General features: G+C 37.1%; 1 protein-coding gene across 1 annotated transcript in view; it reads left to right on the top strand.

Moving 5' to 3' along the window:
• LOC112192948 (ubiquitin-60S ribosomal protein L40) overlaps window positions 1-25937 on the top strand; it is a 72195-nt gene that overhangs the window by 43254 nt on the left and 3004 nt on the right. The gene's annotated exons all lie outside the window — the stretch shown is intronic.

The following is a 25937-nucleotide window of genomic DNA, read 5'->3' as shown; positions in this document are numbered from 1 at the left end:
TAGGTTAAGAACACGATTAAGCACAGGCATTGGCTCAGAAGTGGGTCTCAGAAACTCTTCGTTTATATCCTTCCACGAATCCACAATTCGTTTGTTAAAGACATCAATTGTCTCTTGCTCTGAGACCCCATATTCATTCATGTAGCAATCGATACTAGAAGCAACATGCCCTCTCTCTTTCTCAAACTACAAAACCAAATCAAATGTTAATTCCAAAAATATATACTATAGCATTCAATTGCAGCTCACATTTAACGTAGGAATACCTTGTGCCCAGCAATGTCATCCATAAGCCTAAATATGATATTCGAAGCTCTAAGAATTTTAGGATCATTGGTCAACCACTCAAATGTCTCTTTTGTTATAATGTCTCCCATATCTACTAAAGATACCACTGAAAGCAAGGTGTTACCGATACAAGATGCCGCAACACGCATATACTCATCCATTCTTGGGGTGCATCCTTCGTGGAACCATCTGGCCTCAGCAAAATAGAGCCTGGCTTGATTCTTCATCTGCATGGACAGCATCGATCATATATATGTTAAACAAATGAAAAACTTCATGTACTCCATGTAGTGGTAGACTAATCTACCATTGCATAGAATTAATCTATCACGGCATGGAGCTGGTCTAGTTTATGTGTCATTGGATAATGCACTGTGAATATTCCATACTATAAATAAATATTGAGAGCAGTACTAAAGCTTAATTTTCATGCTTTGACATACAATTTCTTTTACATAGTAAAGTTGGTATGATCTTCCTTGCTTTATCAGTTCCTCCCCAACTTCATTGACAACATCCAGAAGTGTTAGATAAAATGGTTGCATATAGTCTGGCAGTTGATCCATGCAACTAGCATCCCATCTGAAAGTTGTTTAAAATTTATCCATATTCATGTTAGCATATAATGTTAAAGATGTATATTATGCCAAAATTGAATCAGGAGTGATTGAAAAGGTAACGGTTTGTTTATTTCAGACCTCTCAATTGCTTCAGTTAAGATGACGAGTTCTTCGAATGTACCGAATGCATCATATATATCATCCATTACTGTTACTAACTCAATCAGCTTCGTCAGAATGTTTCTCCCGAACACGTATTGGGGTTCAAAATATATTCCCGTTATCCAAAAGAACATCTCCACGAGCCTATCTCGAGCAAAAGGCAACCTCCTTGCAAAGTCTACTCCCTTATACCACCTAGTATATATATAGAACAATATTAGAGGGTTATAATTTATCTTGTATACATGTAGTTAGTTAAGATTGGTGGCCTAAAATTACCTTATAATGTCACTGAGTTCCTTTTTGTGTAAACACTGAACAAGATTGAAATCTAACTTGGCAAGTTTCAGTAAATCTTCATTGTGTGAAGCTTCATCTTGGTATATTGACATGTAACGCCGAGCACCTAACCTCTCTACAGTTTTTAATAGAGGTCTCTCTAGGGCTTCAGTTATTTGTGCTTTCAGCAGAGAGCTTGCACCGGTTAAAGTTGTTGCAGTCTGGAGATGAGTCGTGGTAAAAAGGAGAGCCTCTTCTAGTAATTTTTCTCCATGCACCATTAGATGGGCTGCCTCATAGAAGCTTAGCATACCAGAAACATCAGTAACTATGCTTTCCTTGAACTCGCCACTAGCATCTTTGAACTTGTTGAATACATCTGCGTAATTAAGTACATATATGGTTTAAAATTAATGGACATATATATGTACGTATAAGAATTGAAATATACGATACCTAGACTACTTAACCGACCCTTTGCCAAAAAAAAGGCTACTTAACCTACCGCAGGAAACATTATATCCATGTCGTCTGAGTAGTCGAAAACGAAGAGCAACATTGAACAGATCACCATCATCATCATTAATATCTTGGTAGGTAGCATGTATACGTTCCAGGGCTTGTTCTATTTCAGTTTCAAAATGGTAAGCCACACCGAGGCGCTGGATTGCATCAACTAGCTTCAGTTGATGTGAAAAATCATCAGCAGCATCAGTGAATACTTCCTTCCTCACTACTTGTTTCAGCTCCTCAACTTGTTTTTGCATATGAGCTTGAGTTACCTGCAAATTAAAACAGTTTAAATGATCAGCAAAACGTGTGTCCATATGTATGTTGTAGTAATAAAACTTAAAACATACAATGTCTTCAGCATAGTTAGCAAACCGATCTCCCCAAATGCTAGGTTCACAATTTGATGTGCGCCGAACAACTTCTGGCTTAGCATTGATCTGGGATTCAGCTGCTGGAATAGTTTGGACAGACATGGTTAGTTGGCGGTACTTTTGGAGCAGCTATAGGATTATGCTAGGAGCTTCTGTATAAGTATGAACAACATTGCTTTTAGGACCCTCTATTTATAGGGGACTCCATCCTTATCTGGGAACAGATGCTGATAATGAGTTTGGCAGATATTTTTACCGTAGAACAGCTATGCATATCACCTTTGTAACAAAACGACATAAAAAGGACATATTTCCATTTTTAATATAAGGGCATATACTTCCATTAAACATTAGCAACGTGAATCACAAATCTAACAGGGGGGAAAGGACAAACAGTAAAATAAGTGCCATTATTTAGGCCCATTACCTGACACATAGTAAAAAAGATAACATTTCCCATCTAAAATGATGCAAATTATTGGATTTTTTGCATTTGCAAATAATTTGATCTAGAGTTGGCCCCACTGTGCAGAATATTTATTTGGAGTTGGCCCTCATCAGTCATCGCGCGCTGTGCAAATTATTTGATGGAAAAATGATATGTATGGTACCCTGTATTTACCTCTTTATAATTTTTGATACTTCAATTTTAAAAATTATCAATATGGCATTTTTTTGATACATATTGCCATTAGCTCGATCGAGAATTGATACATATTGCATTTTGTATGGTTCTTAGCCTGATCGAGAATTGATACATATTGCCATTAGCTCTATTACGAAGGTTGCCAAGTGGCATTTTTTTAAGGGCACTTTTATGCATCTATATCTTAATTAATTTTTTTTTCTTTAAGCATTTTTCCTCTCTCTGTGTTCTTTCTTATCTTTTGGACTAAATACTGTTTACTCTCTATACTTATAGGGTCTCGACGTTTCAATCTCTAACTTTTCAATTTCACCTAAATAGTCCTCGAACTCTCAAATTTCATGAAATAGGTCCTTGCCGTTAGCTTTTCGTTAAAATCCCAGTTAAATCGCTGATGTGGCATCCCTTTTACTCCAAAATGTTCATTATACCCTCACTTACCTTTTTTAATTTTTTTTCTCTTTTTATTTTTATTTTTTCTTTTTCCTCTTCCTCTTCCTGCTCTCTTTCCTGCTCTGTTTATCTTCGTCTGGTTATAAGACCCACTATTATCCAGAAGCACCCTCCAGCATCTTCTCGCTGGATCGAGAATGCATACCCATGACCAAAATCAAAAGTAAAAAAATTACATATCACTCAATCTCAGATCCCCAAATTCGCAGATCTAACTACACTCATGAAAGCCTATCTAATTAACCCCAAAAAAATAAACTAACCCAAACAATCGTCCATAACCAGCAGTACTGAATCCAAAGAATCACAAAAAATCGATTGATGTGCAAAGTATCCGGCTCAATTCGAACTCCGGCAGATGCATAAAACCCAAACCAATCAGAAAATCACAACCCCAAATCAGTGCCAAATAACGCTAGATCTAAACAGCAACAAACAAACAAAAAAACCACAAGAACCTAAATTGAAAGAAACAACCGCATTTAGCAAATTGTTCGAAATGTTGAACTGCTGGAGTTGGGGAGGTGCAACACCAGAACAGACCCCGAAAGCTTATTGTTTTCGAGGTACAATGTCCTTATCCGAGTGAGATTTTTTGAACGACGGTGAGATCGAGCCGGAAAATTTGGTGGAGGCCAAGTTGAGCAGGAGCAAATCATGCAAGCTGTATAGAAACTCCGGGATTTCGTCCGAGAACAAGTTCCTCTGCAAGTAACCCCAAATCTAAGAGTAACGCGAGCATTGATTCCGGCACAGGAACATGGGCTGGGGCGGGTTACATCCCAGAGGAGGGTCCGGCCGCCGATGGCTGAGTAGAGAGCGCTGCGTGGTCGAAGCTCAGATCTGGTGTTGCTACCGGAAGCAAAACCAGTAAGCTTCCGAGGTCTGTTCCACCATTCGTTTTCAATCAGAGCAATGACAGGGGCGTCGAATTCTTTGACAAATTACTTGGAAACGTCGCCGTTTTGGCAAGCATTAGCGATGGCGTCGTTGAAGGTCTGGAGATGGAAAGAGAGCTGGGTTTGTTTTTGGAAGAAGAAGACAAATAAACGAAGGAGGAGATAGATGCGGAAGAAGAAGAGGTAAAAAAAAAAACAGCGAGAGAAATAAATAATTAAAAAAAAAGTGTGAGGGTATAATGGACATTTTAATGTAGAATGAATGTCACGTTAGCGATTTGACGGAGTTTTTGACCGAAAGCTAACGACAAGGACCTATTGCATGAAATTTGAGAGTTCGAGGACTATTGGGTGAAATTGAAAAGTCATGGACTGAAACGTCGAGACTCTATAAGTATAGGGAGTAAACAGTATTTAGTCCATATCTTTTTCTTCCTCTCTTCATCCTCATTCAAAATTCCAAACCCAAAAAAGTGACTATAAAAAAAAAAGGAAGGGTTTGAGCAGATTGATGTGTATGAAAGCCTACATCATTCCTTTTTCCTTTTTTTTTTTCTTTTTTTTCCATTTTACCCAAAGAGAAATTTTAAATACACTCTCTCAATTACACATCCCTTATATTTTTTTATCAAACTTCCATCTATGCCCCTCTTTAGTAAATAAATAAATGATGTAAACTTTTTGAAAAATTAGATCGGCTATGTATCACAGATTTTTATTTAATACATTCTTTTACTATAATTTATTTATTTATTGTGAAATTAATTGCTAATTAATTCTGGCACATATTAATATGGTAATTATTAATTATATTTCTTTTTTCTCACATCAATAAGGTTGATATATCGCTGAAAAATTTAATAACTTAATTTTCTTATCTTTATTTTTCTTCAAGTTGAAAAACTTCACGCCTCTAAGATTTTTAAAAAGTCAATATATGTCAATATCTTCATGATCTATATAGTCATGGTCAATAGTAAAATAGGTAAAGAATAAGGCATGGTGGTTGTTTTGCAAACTAAGTGATTGATGATGATGTATTCAGTATGTTTCAACCAATTTGGTTGCTTGTTAATTCTTCATATGGACTACAATTATTTCATCTGTCATTAACGTTCACGTATGATCTTGAAGAGAAGTCGATTATATCATGATTGAAGATGAGAAGAAAATTTAACCTATTAGAAAATATCTAATTAATATTTAAATATATAAAGCATTGTTCAAGTAAAACCCTAATTTGTGTTTGGCCCAAACTCTAGGTTACTTGACCTAGTGGTAATAGGGTTTAATTAGAAGAATCTAGAGGTTATCTTTCCTTGTATGATTCAGACTCTATGCCTTATAATCTTCTATATAAAGAGGCCCCTATTATCAATGAGAATACACAGCAATTTACTCTCAATTCTATTTCCCTAAAACACGTTATCAGCACGAAGCTCTAACCTTGAAACCATAAATTTGTAGCCTTCAAACCCTAGCAACCACCGACCCCTACCTTGAAGCTCTCAATCCCAGGAGCCCGGAACTACAGGCGGCGTCACCGGAACCGGCAGGAAAAGTACCGAACCGGCCTCCAAAAGATAAAAAAAAATCGCTGCCCGGTTCGCATCCTCCCACGCCGCCTTCTACCTTCAAACTTGGTCACCATCTACATCTTGATTCCACGAACCAGGAATCGGAGTCGAAATTTCCAGAACCTGTCAAACAATCATCGGACCGGCCAGCCCAGTTGCTGCATCTGCCCAGTTCGCTGCCCTGCTCACTTCCAGCCTAGCCCAGTCACAGGTCATCACAGCCCCTTCGCTCACCCAGCTCGCCTGCAGCCTCCTGCACCGACCCAGCAGCTCCACCTCGAACCAGAAAAAAAAAAAAAAAAAAAAAAAAAAAAAAAAAAAAAAACAGAGAGGGAAGAAGATGTCTTCTGGTCTTCGGTCAAGAGGAAGGGAAGAAAAAAAAATAAGGCAGCCCACCAAGTGACGTGGCCCAGTGCCAAAAAAATAAAAATAAAACAGGAAAGCCTGTAGCCCATTGCCAAAGAAGAAGAGAAGAGAAGGAAAAAGAAAAAAAAGAAAGAAAAAATAGGGAGCCAAGCTCACGTGCGGCAGAAGGAGAAGAAAAAGAAAAGAAAAGGAAAAAGGGGAGGCCCTGACCCACGTGGAGGAAAAGAGGAAAAAAAAAAAAAGGTCTAAGAAACGTCAAAGTCAAAGAGAAAGAAAAAAAAAAGGTAATTTTTATTAAACATTTATGCTTTCCGTACTTCTAAATTCTTTTCTTTTTCTTGGGGACTTGCAAACTCTCTTCTTCTACCCCCCTTTCTTCATCATAGGAGAGACATAATTAAGCCGAACTGTGGAGGTTCGTGCTCACTCCAAGCTTGGAGCTTGTTGAGTTCTCCAAACTTAGAGTTTGTAGAGAATTTATGATCGACCACTTACGTCATTGTTTCTATCTATTCCAACCCCTCTTGGAATTGAATTTCTTGGAAGTGACTACACTCGGAAATTCCTAATTTCTTGGAAGCGTCTACACTCAGAAATTTTTATTGTTTTCATGGTAGCCTTTTCGCTCCGAAACTAACCCTAATTTCTTGTTCTCTTTCAGGATGAATAACCTGAACAAATTGGACTTTGCTCCATTGGGAACAACTGGCTCTAGATATCATAGGTGGGTTCGTGATGTCCGCTAGCATCTCAAGGCCGATGGAATCCTGGATACGATTCTCGAATCTAGCCAGGATGTGCTAACTGTTGAGCAAGCTCAAGCTTTGGAAGCAAATAGAGCAGCCTTAGAGGCAAATAAGGCGAAAGCCATCATCCTAATGACTCGTCATATGTATGATTCGCTCCAGTACGAGTGTATGAATGAAGAAGTCCCCAGAAGGCTGTGGGTCTCACTCGAAGAAAGATTTGACAACATCCGTGACTCCCTGCTTAGAAGTGAGATGGCATAGCCTCCACTTCTGTGATTTCAAGTTAGTTCTTGACTACAACTCGGAAGCACTTCTCATTAAATCCTTAATGGAATTCTGTGGTAAAGAGATTACAGATGCGATGTTGATTGAGAAGACTCTCTCTACCTTCCCCATCTCTGCATTGATGGTTGCTAAGAACTATCGAATCAATGTTATTGCAGGACAGATCACAAGGTTTCATGAGCTCATTGGAGCTATGAATGTCGCTGAAAAGCATGACAACATCCTTGTGAAGAACTATAATTCGAGATCCATGGAAACAGAGCATATTCCGGAATCCAATTATAGTTATGCCCCTAAGAGAAGGCGCCAAGAGCGAAACCCTAATCTTAGGGATACATTTGGACGTTCTGGTCCATATAATCGCTCTACTTGGGAAGGTAATTGCCAATATAGGCGAACACTGAACCAAAGAGGTCAACGTGGAAAGAAAGAGGGAGGCAACGCCTCTGGCCATGTTGGTGGCGCCACCAACACTAAGAGCCATCTAAATGACGCTTTCAAAGCGCCTCAATCAATAGAGAACGGAAATGAGTTCCTTTGCAATACCTCTAATGATTACGAACAAAGGCGCATCTTAGAGAAGTTTGTGTGTCTCTCTAGTGGATTTTATGCCACTATTCGAGTTATTAAATCCAATAAAGTTATGAGAGAAGATCTCTTGGATTCAGGCACATATTAGGTTTGTCACGACAGGATAGATCATCCTAGTCATGATATGATGATCCGTCTACTAAAGACTTCACATGGACATCTTTTCTTTCGAGCGAAACGAAGCATGAATCAAAAGTTGATCATTGGATTAAGTGTAATCGACGCTGCTACCTAGGGCACCGCCTCCGTCCACCACCAGCCTAGGGATGGCACAGTCCCTATCTATGACACCATGGATAGCGTCCATCATGGTGATGGTGCCCTAGGTGATGTTGCAATCACCAACTTGCTTCAAATAGCGTTTCAGACGCTCAGGCCTAACCAAAATTCTCATTGGTTGCTTCTAAAGCCTCTCGCTCATTTTACAAAGCCGTTCCTTAGGGAAATTAGGACTGAGACCGTCCTATGCAAAGGATATGAAAATACTAATTTTTTTCTTACATAGAATCCGTGGGGATTCAATGGACTGATTCAACCAACTTGTGGACGTTTAAATATCTCATGATGTTGGTTGACATGCAAACACGCTGGTCACGTGTTGTGCCATTGTCCACTTATAAATACTGCTTATGCTACACTCCTTGCACATACCATATGACAACGGGCTCACTCCCCGAATCATCCTATTCAGTCAATTAGATTTGACATTGCTAGAGAGTTTACATCGAAGACTTTCAATGGTTATTGCATTGGGACTAATGTTGGACATTATATTCCCATGAACACACCCAAATGGTCTTGGGGAAACGACTACGATGGTAGTCCGGACATTGGTAATGCGCCCTAATTTCCTTATATCAGCTTGGGGTGATGCAATATCGCATGCAGCTATGCTGATTCGTCTACGACCCACTACCACTCAATGTACCTCTGCGTTACAACTAGTGACTGGGTATAAGTATCGTACTTACGCAAATTTGAGTGTGCCCTTATGTGCCAATTGCGCTGCCACAACGCTCTATAATGGGTCCTTACAGACGAATGGGCAACTACGTTGGATTTAAGACTCCAACAATTGTCTGCCACTTAATGCCCTTGCAAGGCGATCTCATTACCGCTAGATTTGCGGGTTGTCACTTTGATGAGACAGTCTTCCAGTCGTTATGGGGAGATAAGAACACGGATGTTCTACAGGAATGATAGGAATTGTCGTGGCCTGTCCCCACTATGTCTCATCTTGATCCCTGTTAAAGTGACGAGATCACACAAATATACTACAAACATGCCTACATGGAAGTACGTCCCTACGAGAGGACGTAGCGCCACCCTACAAGGAGGTAGGCATGGCACCGACGCCAAAGAGAGTGGCACTCTAGCGTTATAGGCCATGGCCCCAGCTAGGATGTGTGGGAGGCCCGTGAGTTCGAAGGATACTTTGGCACATTCCGATCCTTTGATCATCAAGACTCAAAATCCGTCTCATGAGAATCTTCAGGGTTATGGTTATCGTTGGGGCACGCCTCAACGTCAGAACCTCTTCCTGATAATATAGAGCTCTATGAAAATTACACTAGTGTACATGAGACGTCGGATAGAAACTCCATCATAATTGATGATGTAGTTGTGCATTTCGTTGTGCATGAGTTTGTTGAGTCAGATGATATCGAACCACGCTCCGTTGATGAATGAATTCCAACGTAGAGAGATTTGGCCCAAATAGAAAATGTGATCCAGGTTAAGTTGGATTCTCTAACGAAGAGGATGGTTTTTGAGCCAGTGATGCCAACACCTCCTAACATAAAACCTATTAATTAGTGGGTCTTCGTTAGAAAGCGTAGTGAGAAAAAGATATGGTAATCTCGCCTTATAGCACAAGGCTTCTCATAAAACGCCCTAGAATCAACTACGAGGAGACATATTCTCTCGTAATGGATGTCATTGCACTCCACTACCCTGTCAGTTTGATAGTTTCCGAATAACTAAACGTGCAGCTTACAAATGTGGTCACTACGTATCTCTATAGGGATCTAGTTACTGAATATACATGAAGGTTCATGGTGAACTTCATTTACCCAAGTCAAGTGGCTCTAGACCACGGAGCGCGTTTACAAAGAGGTTGAAACGCTCGCTAAAATGACTACTTGATTGGGAAAGGATATGCCCACGCATTTCTATAACAAGTTTCGGATTCTATCGCGGTTCATGTTGGACATGATCTTCATTAGAAACCCTTAAAGAGTTAAGGAAAACCGCTGAACACTTGAAATCCGATTTTGAGATGAAGGATTATGGGAGAACACTATTATGTCTCGGTTTGGAACTTGAGCATCGTGTCGATAGATGCTTAGGCATTTTGACAAGGTCAAGCCTTCAAGCACCCCCATGATTGTCCATAGTCTTGATCCTGAAAAGGATCCTCTTCATTGAAAGGATGATGACGAAGATGTACCAGAGGCAGAAGTGCCTTACTTAGTACAATAGGTGCATTACCGTACTTAGCTAAATGCATAAGACCGGACATCTTATTTGCAATGAACTTGTTAGCTAGATATAGCTTTGCGCCAACGCGATGCCATTGGATTGGTGTAAAAGATATCTTTCAGTACTTGAGATGTACGATTGATATGGGCTTGTTCTATCTCTACAGAGAGATGATGGATTCGGACCCATCACACACCAGAAAGGCCGCCAACGTTGGCTTGCGTTCTCTATCCCCACCCTAAAACTACATAAGTGTGTTGGAAGGTTTTGCTGATATTGGGTATCTCTCTGACCCATACAAAGGTCATTTCCAAACTGATTAAGTGTTCACCATAGGAAAAGACCGTGATATCTTGGAGGTCTACAGGACAGACCTTAGTTGTTATATCTTAAAACCATTAAGAGATTATTACTCTTCATGAAGTGGTTCGTGAATGTTTATGAATTGGATCCATAATTACGCATGTTCGAACCATTGTGGTTTGAAGTCTATCATAAGATGAGCCTACGAGCATTTAGGATAATGCTGTTCGTTTTGAACAAATGAAGCAAGGCTACATCAAAAGCGACAACACCAAGCATAATCAGCAACAACAGACTCTCCTCATATACCAAAGTGAACTAGGTTCGATCTGAGGACAATGTGGCAGACTTGCCCCAAATCCACGTTCGAGAAACATGTGGCAAGAATTGGCTTGCGGAAATTATCTGAACTCCCATGATCGTAGTCATCAGGGGGAGACGCAAACATCAGGGGGAGATGTCTACATGTTCACCTCGAAACGTGAAGGGTGTGTTGTGCTCTTTTTCCCCTTCGACCGAGGTTATTCTTGTCACACTGGGTTTTTGTTACTCGGCAAGGTTTTTAACGAGGCAACGAGAGAAGCACCACGTTTGGGCAACACAAGGGGGAGTGTTCAAGTAAAACCCTAATTTTTGTTTGGCCCAAACTCTAGGTTACTTGACCTAGTGGTAATAGGGTTTAATTAGAAGAATCTAGAGATTATCTTTCCTTGTATGATTCAGACTCTATGCCTTGTAATCCTCTATATAAAGAGACCCCTATCATCAATGAGAATACACAGCAATTTACTCTCAATTCTGTTTCCCTAAAACAAGCATTTAATTCTTATTTTATTTTTGTAAATTCTTCTTTGTTTTTATTTTTGTTTATTTATTAATGAGGAATGGTAAAGCTGGATGTTTGATGACAAAAAAATATAGGCGTGTGTATTAAGTAATTAGAGGGGTGTATATAAAACTTCTCTTACCCAAAAGTAATTAGAGGGGTGTATATAAAACTTCTCTCACCCAAAACCAGTACAAACCTCACTAAGCTTAAAACTTGAATCTCAATTAGGAAAGCCAGCCAATTTTTGGAGATGCAGATTCCAACCAAAAAAAAAAGAAAAGGAAAGAGCCAAAAGGTAGGCATTGGTATGAGAGACAATAAAGACAAATGGAAAGGACGATGCAGCAAATATCAGATCAATTTCTGGGAACAGCTCCAAACCAATTGCATATATAATTCAAAACCACTGATCACTCACTTTACTGTGACAAGTTCCAATCACCCCAAAGCCTACATACCCTGACATTGTTAGAGCTCCAGATGGAACAAGGAGGGGTTTGAGCAGATTGTTGGAGCTCTCCAGAGCCAGTCTCCGCCACCAAAGCAGTACAAACAAGCCCAGCAAAAACCCACTTCCAAAATCTCATCTTTCCCCGATCCTCGTCTTTCTTCAGCTATAAAACCAGTAGCCCAAGATGGTAATGGCGCTGGAGATTCGAGTCAAATGAGAAAGATTGGTTTTTTGCAATCTGTTTTTCTTCTTCTTCTTCTTCTTCAACCACTCAGCAATTCCTTAAAAAATAGAATCTCAAACATAATCACCGATCGAATATCAATCTCTTATGGGATAAAAAAACCTCCTGAACTTCGTTTGAAAAGACAATTTCTCTAATCTGGGCTATGTCCTTGAGCTTATGTAAAACAAAAACTTATGAATCTGATTTCACATTACTATTCTTTTGTCTGGGAAAGACGATTTAATTAAAATGGAGAATATGGATTCGAAATAATTGAATTATTATTTGGAAGAATTTCGACAATATCCGACTTAAGCTCAATGTTTTGTTGGAATTATTCATTCATCTGGGTTTGTAGACTTCTAGGTTAGTTTATGTAAAACCGGTCACCTCCTGACCAAGTGCTACTGATGCTTTTTGTGGTGGTTGGTTTTTCTGAAGGCAACCACCAAATTGGTGACATATTTGTTCTTGTTTCTGGGTTTCGATTGCAAACAAAGACCCTTAAAAGAACCACCAAGAAAGCTAGAACTGGGTTCTGAAAAATTTGTCTTCAACACCAAGACCCGTCTTCACATCCAGAATTGAAGGGGGAGATGTGTGCCTGGAGAAAATTTCTGGGTGAAGTGACAATGAAAATGCAAAGGATGCATTCCTATAAAAAACAATTAAAAAAAAAACTTATTATTTGTTTCTTTATTATATGAAAAAGAAGAACTAAGAAAAAGAGAATTTAAAGGATAAATTAGTCATTTAAAGTTCAAAATTGCCTGCTAACTGACTTCGTAACAGAGCTAACGGTTTTAGGTACCTAATCTTCAGTCTGGTTGAGAACCTCAGGTACCATATTGATATATTTCAAAGCTGAGATACCAAAAGTTATAAGGAGGCAAAGGCAGGGTACTGTACGGACCATTTTCCCTTATTTGATCTGAAGTTGGTCCTTCACTATGCAAATTATTTTAATTCAATATTTTTGTTTTTGTTTTTATAAATTACCCTAACCACACTCCCTTATAATTATATTTCTTTAACTTTTTTTTTCTTTTCTATTTGGCAAGTCAATCATTCCCAAATCATAAACCCTTATTTTCCCACCGATAGAGGACTTGAAAACTCTTTTTGATTCATTCTTTTCATTTCCATTAAAACCTTCTCTAGCATAGTCATTATATCTCTCTAATGAGATGCTTTGAAGTTCAATCATGGCAAAACAAAAAACTTTAGACCTATCTTTGGAGAAAATTTTACATCTGATTTGCAATGGAGACATGGAAGAAAAATATGAGTTCAGTGATCATAACCCCTTTGAATTCATTATTCATGGTAAGATTCTAACTGAAATTATTTGGTGTATTGGAATCCATTGAGCAATTATAGAACTTTACAACAGCCTAATAATGATGGCCTTATTATTATAGACATGATTTGTTCTACTATATTATGCTAGTAGAACATAATATTGTCCTCACACGAAGATTGCAACTCATTGCATTCAATATTATGTAGAGCATCTCCAAATTTTATGTACATCATCAGCTGCAGTGTGGAAGCTTGTGGCTAAAGTGGATACAACGCTGATTCCATTTTTTTTTTCTTTTTTTGGATTTGAGGATGATGCACACCTAAATTAAGAATTATAATCAAACAAGCATTGAGTTTGGTACTTTGCAAAGTATGAGAACAAATTTTACAATTTGGATTTAGTTGGATGAAGGTAATTTATCAGGGAAGCATATTTTTTGTCTAATAATATAGGTCATTCTACTTAATAAACATATTCTTTTTCCTTCATTTACCGGTAAAAAAAATTAATTTATTGTATAATGATGTTTGATTCATGATGGGTGGTTCTAGTTGGACCTCCAAATTTGCTATTTGGACCTCTCATACTTTTTTTTTTTTTTGACTTTGTCAAGGGGAACCCAAAGGCTTCCTAGGCCCAAGATAAACCCCTTCGGCGCATGTGAAATGCTCCAACTGTGCATTGCAGCACAGTGCCTCCTCATACTTAGTACACCTCTAATTTACTTTTTAGAATACTTGAAAAGCTAAGTAAACCTCCTTATTTTTACCAAAACACCCTTGAATATGAGAGACAACAATTTGTTACTCTACTTTTTATCTCTATCTTCAACCATGAGAAAAAGAATGAATCAAAATCACATGATATTGCTCTCTTATGAGTAGGTCTCTCATCCACCAAAATTAATCAAAGGTTCTTGATCTTGACATGTTTTGAATTTGCTAAAAGAAGGATTTCAAGGGTTTTGGGTTGGAAGATCGAGTAATAACTATATCATGATATTCAATTAATTTAGTTTAAAGAAATTCTAAATCAGATTATTTTGAATTTATTTTTGTATTAAATGATGGGCCATGTTTAAAAATTATTATTTTTACTTAATTATTTTAGGTAAATTATAAACTATATGGCAATATAAGGAAATTCCGGAAGAAATAAACAAACAATTTAATTGGATGTTATATTTAGGGAGGTAAGAAGAGTATTTTTTTTTTTCCCCATTTTTCTCTCTTTGTCCTTATTTGTCTTTTCATATGACTTGACAAAGTCTATTAATAATTGAAAAAAGTTGGATGTCCAAATATTAAATTTAGAGGTCCAACTAGAATCATCCATTCATCCATTCATGATTGACTAGCCAAATAGACAAAAGAAAAAGAAACAGAATTACAAGAAAGGGTAGTTAGGGTAATTTATAAATAAAATTGAATTAAAGTTATAGAAAAATAGAAGGAATGTGTGAATTGAGAAAAGATATGTGTGAATAGCACCATCCAATTCTTATAACCAACCAACCACTCAACATTCACTGCATGTGAAAACTTTTTTTACACGCATGCATTTGTTGGATTGCTTCGAAATTTTAGACAAATATTTTATCTTTTTCACTTGCTTCATTTCATTGAGAAATTATTTTGTGGTTCCGGACTACCACGTGGCACTGTCATCTGGTGGCCAAGCCAATAACATAACTCGAATTTGATGGTGATCATGCATGGGGTGAAAAAAAAAAATTAAATTAAGAGACTAATCATAAATAACTACAAGTTATATGAGCCAATAACATCAACCCGGACCACCACTTGTACCATGGTCTGAGACCATGTTATAATTTCCCACATTTCATATAGTCTGGGAAATGAGAACTCTTCTTTACTCTCAAATCTGGGAAATTCTGCTATCCACCTGGTGTATGGGATACCAGTCCCACGTCAACAATTGAAATAGTAATGTGGCAAAATCTCTATCATCAGTAATATTTTAATTGTTAACTGTTAACCGTGAGTTTTGTAATTCCTACCTTCAATAAAGTTATTAATATTGCTAGAATCATGCAATATTAGTCTTCTTTTTTTACTTTTCCAAATTCAAATGGGTTGATTGCTGCTTTAAATGAACCAAATGTTGAGAAATTTATGCATATCTTTCATTCGGGTCCACAAACCTTATATCACAAAGGTACTTAAGTTATTTGATTCTTACAGTCGATAGTATTTGTTGTTGTGGAGAACAATGTTCATGTTTTTATTTATTTTTATTTTTTTTGTACTTTCCAATGCAGTACAATTAATGTATTTGATGAAATGTCATTAAGAATTTAGTTTCTATAATGGTTTGTATTAGTTGCATACCTAACAGTTATTGTTTTTGGACTATAATGTGACTTTAAATTTCTAGAAATTTAATTCCTACTGGCTTATTGACTGGGCAAATTTCATTGTATCTCCCTAATCTTTACACCCTAAATCATTTATGCCTCTGCACTTTTAATTTCATCACGCATACCCCCTGTACTTACCAATTTCAATCAATCTTGTCTAACCCTTGGCTTTTTTGCCAACTATTATGTGATATATTTTGAAATTGTAGTCACATACAATATAATTTTGCATGCCACATTAGTGAATCGTCATTATACATAGGAGCCCATTAGTGCCATATTTTCAAGTTACAAAATACCTGACAAAAAAATGAATTATTGGACATGATTGATTAAATTGGAGAGCATAGGGGTACATGTGATGAAATTAAAAGTGTAGGGCCACAACTGATTTAACATGTAAATGTTAGGGAGGTAAAATGAAATTAGATCTTTTTTATTTTATGTCATGACTGGTTACCTGTTCCAAAGATATGATATTTAGTGATGTTCATTGCATAAGATATGTTCTTATGTGATATGTTTAATGTTAGGACTAAATTCTGCTTACTACCCTGTACTTTCAAGGGTTCATCAGTTCAGTCCCTGCATTTCTAATTTAATCAGAAAAGTCCTTGCACTCTCCAATTTTCTTCAAATCGATCCAATCCGTCACCACTTCGTCAATTTTAGGGAAAATTTTTCAAACTGCCTATCTGCATTCACAACACTGACGCGTCGGCGGGCTGCCTAGCGATGGGTAGTTTGGGAATTTTCTTGTGAGAAGGTCCTACGTCAGCATTTTAACAACGAAAATTGACGGAATAGTGATGGATTGGATCGATTTGATGAAATTTGAGAGGGCAATGACTTTTCTGATTAAATTAGAAGTGCAGGGACTAAACTGATGAACCCTTGAAAGTACAAGGTAGTAAGCAGAATTTAATCCTTAATGTTATTTAAAGTCATGGCTATAAGTTAGTAGCTAGTCGTGAATTTCAAGTTCGAAAAATTTAATGTGAACTGGATTTTTTATTTTGCAACAAATTTTTTTCGATATCTAGTCAAGAGGTATATAGTTTTAGACACTTCATTGCTATCTAATTTATTGGTTGCCTATTCTAGAAGTATGGAAAGACTTCACCCATATGTACTCAAATTTTTTTTTTTTCATACCATATCTAAGGCGTTGGCTAGGGTGTCTTAGCATTCCAGGCACCTCCAAGTGAAGCCTAGCCACTAATGAGCATTAGAGGGACAAGAAAGGATACGAGTAAGTTTGGCATCGGTTAAGCTCTCAACCAAGGGAAGCAAGTGGACAGGTATGCACATCATGCAAGCCCCTTACTAGTGGGGTAAAACGTTAGCGCAGAAAGTGCCTGGGAATCACACAAAGCATTCGGGCAGTTGCTACTTAATGTTATGGCTATAAGGTATGATTAATGATCTCTTTTGATGCCTAGTCACGAGGTATTTACATTGCATGTATAGTTTTGGGCTATAGTGCTATGCGTAGATCAAGTTTTGGTTTTCTAATTAAATAGTTGTCATACTCTCTCTTTAATATTTAATAATTTTTTGTTAACTTTATCCTATGAATATCTTGATTTGCTTGATGCATAGAAATGTTTCAATCTCATAAAAAAAATTATTTGTAATTTGTTCACCTGAAAATTTGGTTGGTAAATGATATGATCTTCAATATACTTGAGAACTTGGTAGAGTTTTGTTGGACTATTACTGTTTATACAAATATTAACTTGGGTAAAGCACCTAACTTTCAGGTGACAATTAAAAGAAAATGTAGCCATGTAGGTAAGAGGCGTGACTTTCAAGTCCAAAAAATTTAATGCCTATCAGCTTTTTTATTTTGCTATTAGTTTTTTTTGGATACATTATCAAGAGACAAATAATTTTAGAGACCTCATTGTATGTGGTTTATTGGTGGCCTATTCTAGATGTATGCTATTTAATGTTATGGCCATAAGGTATAATCAATGTTATGAGTTTCTTACTTTCTTTTGATGTCTAGTCATGACATATGAGGTATTTCCATCGCTACAGTGCTATGCATAGATCTATTTTGATTTTTCAGAAAGTTGCTATAGTCTCTTTTTAATCTTTAGTGATTTTTTATTTAACTTTGTCCTACGAATGTCTTAACTTAGTTGATGCATTAAAATGCTTCAATCTTATACAAACATGTTTTATTTGCAATTTGCATTACCTGTGAATTTGCATTATCTTCAATATACTCGAGAACATGGTATACTGACTCTGATATGAAAGAAGCTATGCTTTTTGCAAGCGCTTCAAGAAGGCACCTGCAATTTTCAATATAAATCGTCACTCGGAAGGTTAACAATTGGTTTAGCTACTAAGGTTTTTATTGGTAAAAATTTGTACTAGTTGGATACTAGATGTTGAAGTTTATTTGACTATGTCATATTTTTTCTTGTATTTTTACTTGTCATTGCGGTGCACTCAATGTGTTTGACAAAATGTCATTAAGAATTTAGTTCGTATAATGGTTTGTATTAGTTACATACCTCTTTTTTTTTCTTTTTTTTTTGTGTGAATGACTTGATACATAATTATACAAGCGTACATATCCTTGTCAAGATAGGGAAATATTATGCCCAAAATTATCATAGCACGGAGATTAGTGACTAACCCACAATCCTTGGGTAGTCGGAACTAAAGTCACTAAAGAAAGAAAAGAAAAATGGAATAAATTAAATAAAACAAATGCTAATCTAAGACACCAGATCTTGACAATGCTCGGCTTAGCTCTCACCCAAGACTATTCAAAATTAAGAGCTTAGTGATAGCTATTTACAATAGGTCGTAGTTCATTGAATTTTATAAATTGATTTCTTAATTAACTAAAAATAAATAAACAAAATAAAAAGTGACATCAAAATTTACAAATAAAATGAGAGAAAATTAAATGGAAATTAGGTTACTAGGGTATCCTCTTAGCCAAGTTCAATGTACAAATATGTTTTTCCAAAGGTCATTCCATTCATAATGACATCAATAACCGTACCCAAGGCTTTTTAAAGCCCATGAGTCGTTAGATTTCTTAAATGGTATTCCTACGGATCTAGGGCCGTAAAAACTTAATTGGGACAATTTAGAGCCTTGTTAGGGCCTCTAATTGCACCAAAAAATGAAGAATTCTAGAAACAAGGTTCTTAAGCAAGCCAATAAGGTAATCGAAATTGGTATTGTAACTAACCATGTTCTAAACATCTAGGTACCAACTCCTAGTGTCCTAACCATAAATTATAGAGGATATTAGGCTTCCTAATTTCTCCTAGATTTGCTCAAATACACATTTAAGAGTTAATAAAGCTCTTAATCATGCATCGAAGCCAAATGTTATAGATTATATGTCACATATGAAATTGAAAATCATTGAATAAAAACATATAGCCCTTATTAGGGAAAATGTCCATTTACCCAAATTTGAGCTACATTAACCCCATTTATCCAAACATCTTATAAGACTGCCCACTTACCCAACAAATTACATATTTTTTTATATCCAATTAAGTTTTTTTTTTCTTGTTTTTTTTTTTTTTTTTTTGGGACAATTTTGCCATCTCTCCCTTTGACATTTAGAGAGAGATAAGTCAATGGAGACTTTGCCAGAATCAGGTCGCCGATTGCAGGAATCAAGTCATCGGTCACCAAAATAGAATTCGGCGACCAGTGACCGGAGTTCTGTTTTATTGCCTCCCAATAGTACCCAATAAATTTTTTATTTCTCCCCAATAAAAATTTATAGGGTTTTATTGGGCGGTAATAAAAAGTCTCTGGCGATCTCTTTGGGAACCTTCGGAAACCTCAGGACCGGTGACCGAAGTCTCGCGTCCGGTTTTATTGCCCTCCAATAAATTTTTTATTACCCTGAGCAAAAATTTATTAGGTTTTACTAGGGGTAATAAAAGTCTTCGGCAACTTCTTTGGAAACATCCGGCAACCTCCGGAAAGTTGAAGGGAGTCCCCGTCTGGTTTTATTGCCCCCAAATTAAAATTTATTAGGTTTTATTAGGGGGTAATAAAATCTCCGGCGACATCTTTGGGAACCTCGGGCAACCTCCGACTGGTAATCGGATTTCGGCAGATGGTGACCCGAGTCCCGCGACTGTTGACTGAAGTCCTGAGTCCGACGAAGTCTCTAATGACTTTTTAATTATTTGGAGGGAAAAATTGTATTTTTACCTTCAAATTGGGTAAGTGGGCACACAATTCTTTTAGTGTAATAAGTGGACATTTGTTTACATAAAATCCATGGTAGAGCTCAAACCAAAATTTTTAAAGAAACTACTCACTACCGATATTTAAATACATCATCAAAAATATAGAAAAATATGAAAGAGAGGGGAGAGTTGGCTTGATCACTTCTAACTATAGGTGTGATGCCCCGGAAATTCGTAATTATTTTCCGAGGATTTTCCGGAATTAATTTTATGTTTATTGGACGGTTTCGTGGCTCGTGGATGGAGCGGAAGTGTTTCGGACGAATTTCTATTCGGAAAGTGTGACTTTAGGGGTGGCGCAAAGGTTGACTTTTTATTTGTTGGGATTCTCCGAAAACTTCCTTCACGAAAGTTGTAGAGCGCGTCGATACGAGTTCGTGGATATGTGGAACGCGAGAATCGGAGTTCGTATGAGGAAGTTATGGCCATTGGAAGGAATTTCCATTTTGGTATAAATAGAAGTTTCCCAAGTTGGAAACTTACTATTTTCATTTGGTTTCCTTTTCCGGAAACTATTCCTTTCTCTCTCTTCTCTCTCGTTCGCACCTTCAGAATCGAAATTATCCAGCTTACCCGACCCGAACCCGGATGATCCGACCCGACTTTTCCGGCGAACTGCGGCGGTCTCCGGCGACGAAACTTTCCAGATCAGTTCGTCTCCTCCGTCTGGTCGTCCCTGTGGTGTCCTCTAGCACCGATTCTCGGTGGTGGCGGCGGTAGAAGGCGGTGCAGGTTGGCGTTTTCGGACCCGGTCGGAAATCCTTGTTCCGACGTCGGCGAGGCTTCAAGTCTTCTTGGTTGAGCTCAGAGTAGCCTCGTTGATCGATCCTTGGTGGTTGTTTGGATCGATTCACGTGAAACTTCGATCAACTCGGGTTGGATTACTGTTCACGACTTGTGAGGTAGTTTTCGATCCCTTAAGCTTGTTTTCTGACTTCGATCCAGTTATGAAAGTTCACAAACATGCTTAGATGAAGCTTTTTGATGTTGGGAGTTTTGTGAAATATTGAGTTTTGGCCGGCGGCGGTGCGCCACCACCTGTGGCTGCATTCCGGCGGTGTTCCGGCCATGTATGGGACTGTTTCTAGTATTATATGTCTTCTACTCGTCGATACGAGCGTTTCGATATATAATATGCAAATTTTGGAGTTCGTTTGGAATTGTTATGATTTTTGCAGTTTCATACCGATCGATTTATTCTATCCGTGAGGATTCGAGCGTCCGATCGACTTGTGGTTTGGTCACATCGATCGTGGAAGTATTCTGAAGACTTTGGGAGGTCTCGGATGTGGTTTTGCCTCGATTGGCGCCACTTTGGGGATTTTAGTTCAAAACAGGGGTTTCGGACTTAAATCGTTTGTGAATTATTACTAAGTGGAAACCGATTGTGATTAGGTACTTGACGAAGTATTTGGACGAGTTGTTGGTGATAGTTTTGGTTCGGTTCTGTATTGAAGACGCAGCAGGAGTTCGAGGTGAGTAATCTCACGAAGTTCATTCACGAACGGGTTGACCTTATTGTTTTGAGAGTTATTTAGTTAACTGCAAACTATAGTTGGTATTAGTGGCATTCCTGAGTGAATGACCACTTATATATATATATATATATATTTATGTGGAATATGTATATTCTTGTGGGTTGATGAGTGAATTGAAGCAATAGGTATTGATGGGTTTCATTCTATTGTTTTGGGGCTTGACTTTTCAGGAAACATTTTGTGGGAATTGGGAATTTCTATTGTTTTGAAAAGTGTCAAGATTTGGTGTGAGTTGCTTTGATGTGATTTGAACGTTTTGATCTAACGACCGGGGGTCGGAAGATCTGAGAGTCACAGGTTGTGATTTCTCCTTTTGGTTGATTTAACGTTTTGCTCTGACGACCGGGGAGGTCTGATGATTGGAGGTCACGGGGTGACATCTCCTTTTGTGTGAGTTGAGTAACTTTTGGGTCCTGAGTGACCATTTTGAAAGGTTTTGATCTGACGACCTGGGAGGTCTGAGGATTTGGGGTTGCTGGGAGTAACCTCAGGCATATATATCGGGACTTCACGCCTTTGGCCCGGTTTGTGGATACGATCAGTTAGAGCTCTAGTCTGTTGCCATAGTACATCATGGGGGGTAGCGGGGAGCTATCTGATGCTCATGAGTACGTGTTTTAAAAGGGAGTTTCGGGGATTCTTTCTTTTAAATGTCCTGGGAGGACTTGTTTATCATATTTAATTGTCAGAGTTTCAATTATTATGATTTTGTCACGGGGTGACTTGTGTTGATTTGAGAATGTGTTTTAAAAGGGAGTTTCGGGGATTCTTTCTTTTAAATGTCCTGGGAGGACTTGTTTATCATATTTAATTGTCAGAGTTTCAATTATTATGATTTTGTCACGGGGTGACTTGTGTTGATTTGAGAATGTGTTTTAAAAGGGAGTTTCGAGGATTCTTTCTTTTAAATGTCCTGGGAGGACTTGTTTATCATATTTAATTGTCAGAGTTTCAATTATTATGATTTTGTCACGGGGTGACTTGTGTTGATTTGAGAATGTGTTTTTAAAAGGGAGTTTCGGGGATTCTTTCTTTTAAATGTCCTGGGAGGACTTGTTTATCATATTTAATTGTCAGAGTTTCAATTATTATGATTTTGTCACGGGGTGACTTGTGTTGATTTGAGAATGTGTTTTAAAAGGGAGTTTCGGGGATTCTTCCTTTTAAATGTCCTGGGAGGACTTGTTTATCATATTTAATTGTCAGAGTTTCAATTATTATGATGTTGTCACGGGGTGACTTGTGTTGATTTGAGAATGTGTTTTTAAAAGGGAGTTTCAGGGATTCTTTCTTTTAAATGTCCTGGGAGGACTTGTTTATCATATTTAATGGTCAGAGTTTCAATTTATATGATTTGGTCACGGTGTGACCTTTATTGTTTCTTTTGGGAAAAGAATGTGCTGTTTTGGGAAAACATGGTGTGTGTTCCTTTTTACGAGTTGATGGGTTTCCTCGTTAGGCGAGTTGTGCATGTGTGGTTTTGAGTTACTCATACGGGCTTGCAAAAGCTTACCGGGTTTGTTGTGTGGCAACCCGGTACACCATTCAAACGGTGTAGGGGTTAATCCTGCAGGTTAGGAAAATCGAGGTTGAGGCAGCGAGCTAGCAGCTTTACGGTAGGAAGCCACCTTTGTGACTTTACTTTTGATAAGGACTTCTGTTGTATAGTTACTCTGAGTAGCCTTTACGTTTTATTTTGTTGTTGACAATTTAATTCGTAAGCTTGTGTAATATATAACTCTTTGGATGCGAGTGTATATTAACTTTGAGGGTTCAGGACATCAATATGTGTGTAAGTTTAAGGGAAAAATGTTTCAGGTATTTTGTATTGATGACTGGATGTTCACGCATATATAATTATGGGGTTATATATATCGATTTTCATGTGTGTAAAATCAGGGGCGTGACAATAGGAAAGTATGGACCAAATAATTTCCTTCACCCAACTGTCCAAAATGGAGGTGTGAGACTTTTGACGATGATTCCTTGAAACTTAAGCGAGTCCTTCTTGAATTTAAAAAAAAATAAAAAATTGTTGAGTAGATAATAAATAAAAGATAAAAGGTCGGTGGAACATGTGATGGTAGTGTGCGCCGCCTTCCTTTTGCGTTGCTGCGCTGTCTATCGAAGAGAACAGAGGATGGCTGGTCTCTAGGCTCCAATTGACGAGAGAGAGAGAGAGAGAGAGAGAGAGAGAGTGGTGCATAAAAGAAAGATAAAAATGATGGTTAAAGTCTTAAAGATTGGTACCCAACCAATTAATCCAACTACACGTGCCTGCTTGCATTAATTAACCATCACGATCCCCGGTGGAAAAAAGTTTATTTGCTGAGAAGGAGATAAAGATATAAAATTCCTACATATGTATATCAAGACATATGTATATATAGATAGCTATAGTTAGATGTGTACATATTTATTAGATAAGTTAATAAGCATTAGCCTTCTTAGACACTTCAATCATATTCTACAAACATATTTTACGAAATTGACTAAAAAAAGAACCGATGAATCCTTAAAAAAGGTAAGTACTCCAAATTCTATATTGTTTCTAATTATTATGTCTTGTCTCATTGAACAGACCAAATTCCGAATACTTTGGTTAGGTTAATTAAGCAACGCAAGACACAATTTTAAATTATTATCTCTTTTTTTGTGTTTTTTTTCCTTTCTTCCTGCTGAACTAGTTGGCCGCATCGATAATTTCGCCTTTTTGTTGAAAACCGAAATGCTCAATTTTCACATTATTGTCTTTCGATTTCTTTGACTCAGGTTATTTTCTACAAAATAAATAAAAATAGATTAATTATATTATAAATGACTTGAAAATTAGCTTAATCATTGTGTTCTAAATACAATTACATGCATAAAATGCATATAATCAGTGACAAAAATGTTAATCATTTCATTGAAATTTATAAAGTAGTACAAAAATGACACACCCTTAAAGGGTCGTCAGAAAAGAGTTTTTTGCAAAGTATCCTAACACAACCTATTCTAAACCAGTATTTAAAAAAAATAATAATAAAAAAAATTTAAAAAATTAAAAACTATTTAAAACCAGAATAAGCTACCCAAAACACCCTCATTACACTTACCTTTTAGAATTAGACCCAAAACAAAGAAAACTAGACTCCCGAAGATGTATAAAATTTAGAAAAAATTTCACTATATCTGTAATTGTATTATTAATCACTTTAGTCACTGAATGGTCATTTTGTCTCAATTTAGTCACTTTTCTCAATCATTCCAATTTAGACTTCTCAATTTTCCATGATTGGTTGGACGAAAATATCATTGATATTATGACAAATAAAGTTTTTTTTTAATGAAAAAATTAATAGAGTGACTAAAGTGAATAACATAGTTAAAATTGAGTGACCAGAGTAATATATATAAAAAGTGAGTGACCAAAGTGTCGAATAAGTAAAAGTTAAGTGACATATTCTCCCTAAAAGTTACATTAGGACTGTTGTTTTCTTTGCGAACTTTTCTCTCAAGAGAAGATGAGCATGGCCATATTTTCCTTATAGAAAAGTGAAATAATGGCCAAAAATAGAATAAAAAATAAAATCTAAAATTTTGAATAGGCCAAAAACAACGAAGCCCATTAGCACATTCCAACACAACCCAATGGAAACCCTAACCTTATAAAGCAAGGACTCCACAGAAGTTTCAAAAAATTCCAGCTAGCATGTCACACCCCGAATTTTGAATAAAGGAATTCAAATCTTAAGCGCGAAAACTCAACAAACACAAGAAGACACTTACAAAATTTAACAATTAAATTAAGCAACTAAACCAACCAAGCTCACAATGTCAATATCGACCCGTTCTTTAGAGTAACATATTACATTACAGATAGTTTACAAATTAAACTTAATGATAATTCAATAAATAAACACACCCACCACAACTCACTACACAGCGGAAGACTTAAAACTAAGAGTAACCTTCGACGTCCACGCTACCGAACGTACATCTCAGCTTCGACAACGATTAATCGATATTCTAACCTGTACAATAAACCCTACACCATGGAATAGTGCACCAGATTGAAACAACAAACCCGGTAAGCTTTTTAAGCTCGTATGAGTAAACTCAATTAAAATGACTCACGTCACTCATGCTTATAATTTCTCAACTCGTGAGATAAATTAAAGCAACAACATTTAACTCCACAAAACACAACCAAACATATAATCACACTCGGTAAAAATTAGTAATCCCTGCATAGAGAATTAGTTCAGGAGATCACCTAAAATCACACAATTTAAATCATAGCAATTCCTGCGTATAGTTTAGTTCATGAAATTACATTAAAACAAACAATTCAAAAGGCAGTAATCCCTGCATAGAACTTAGTTAAGGAGATTACATTAAAACAAACAATTCAAACGGCAGTAATCCCTGCATAGAACTTAGTTCAGGAGATTA

This window comes from Rosa chinensis, chromosome 3 (genome assembly GCF_002994745.2).
Source record: "Rosa chinensis cultivar Old Blush chromosome 3, RchiOBHm-V2, whole genome shotgun sequence".
NCBI classification, from domain to species: domain Eukaryota; kingdom Viridiplantae; phylum Streptophyta; class Magnoliopsida; order Rosales; family Rosaceae; genus Rosa; species Rosa chinensis.
The sequence above is the reverse complement of the archived record's forward strand: the minus strand, read 5'-3'. Positions and strand labels throughout refer to the sequence as shown.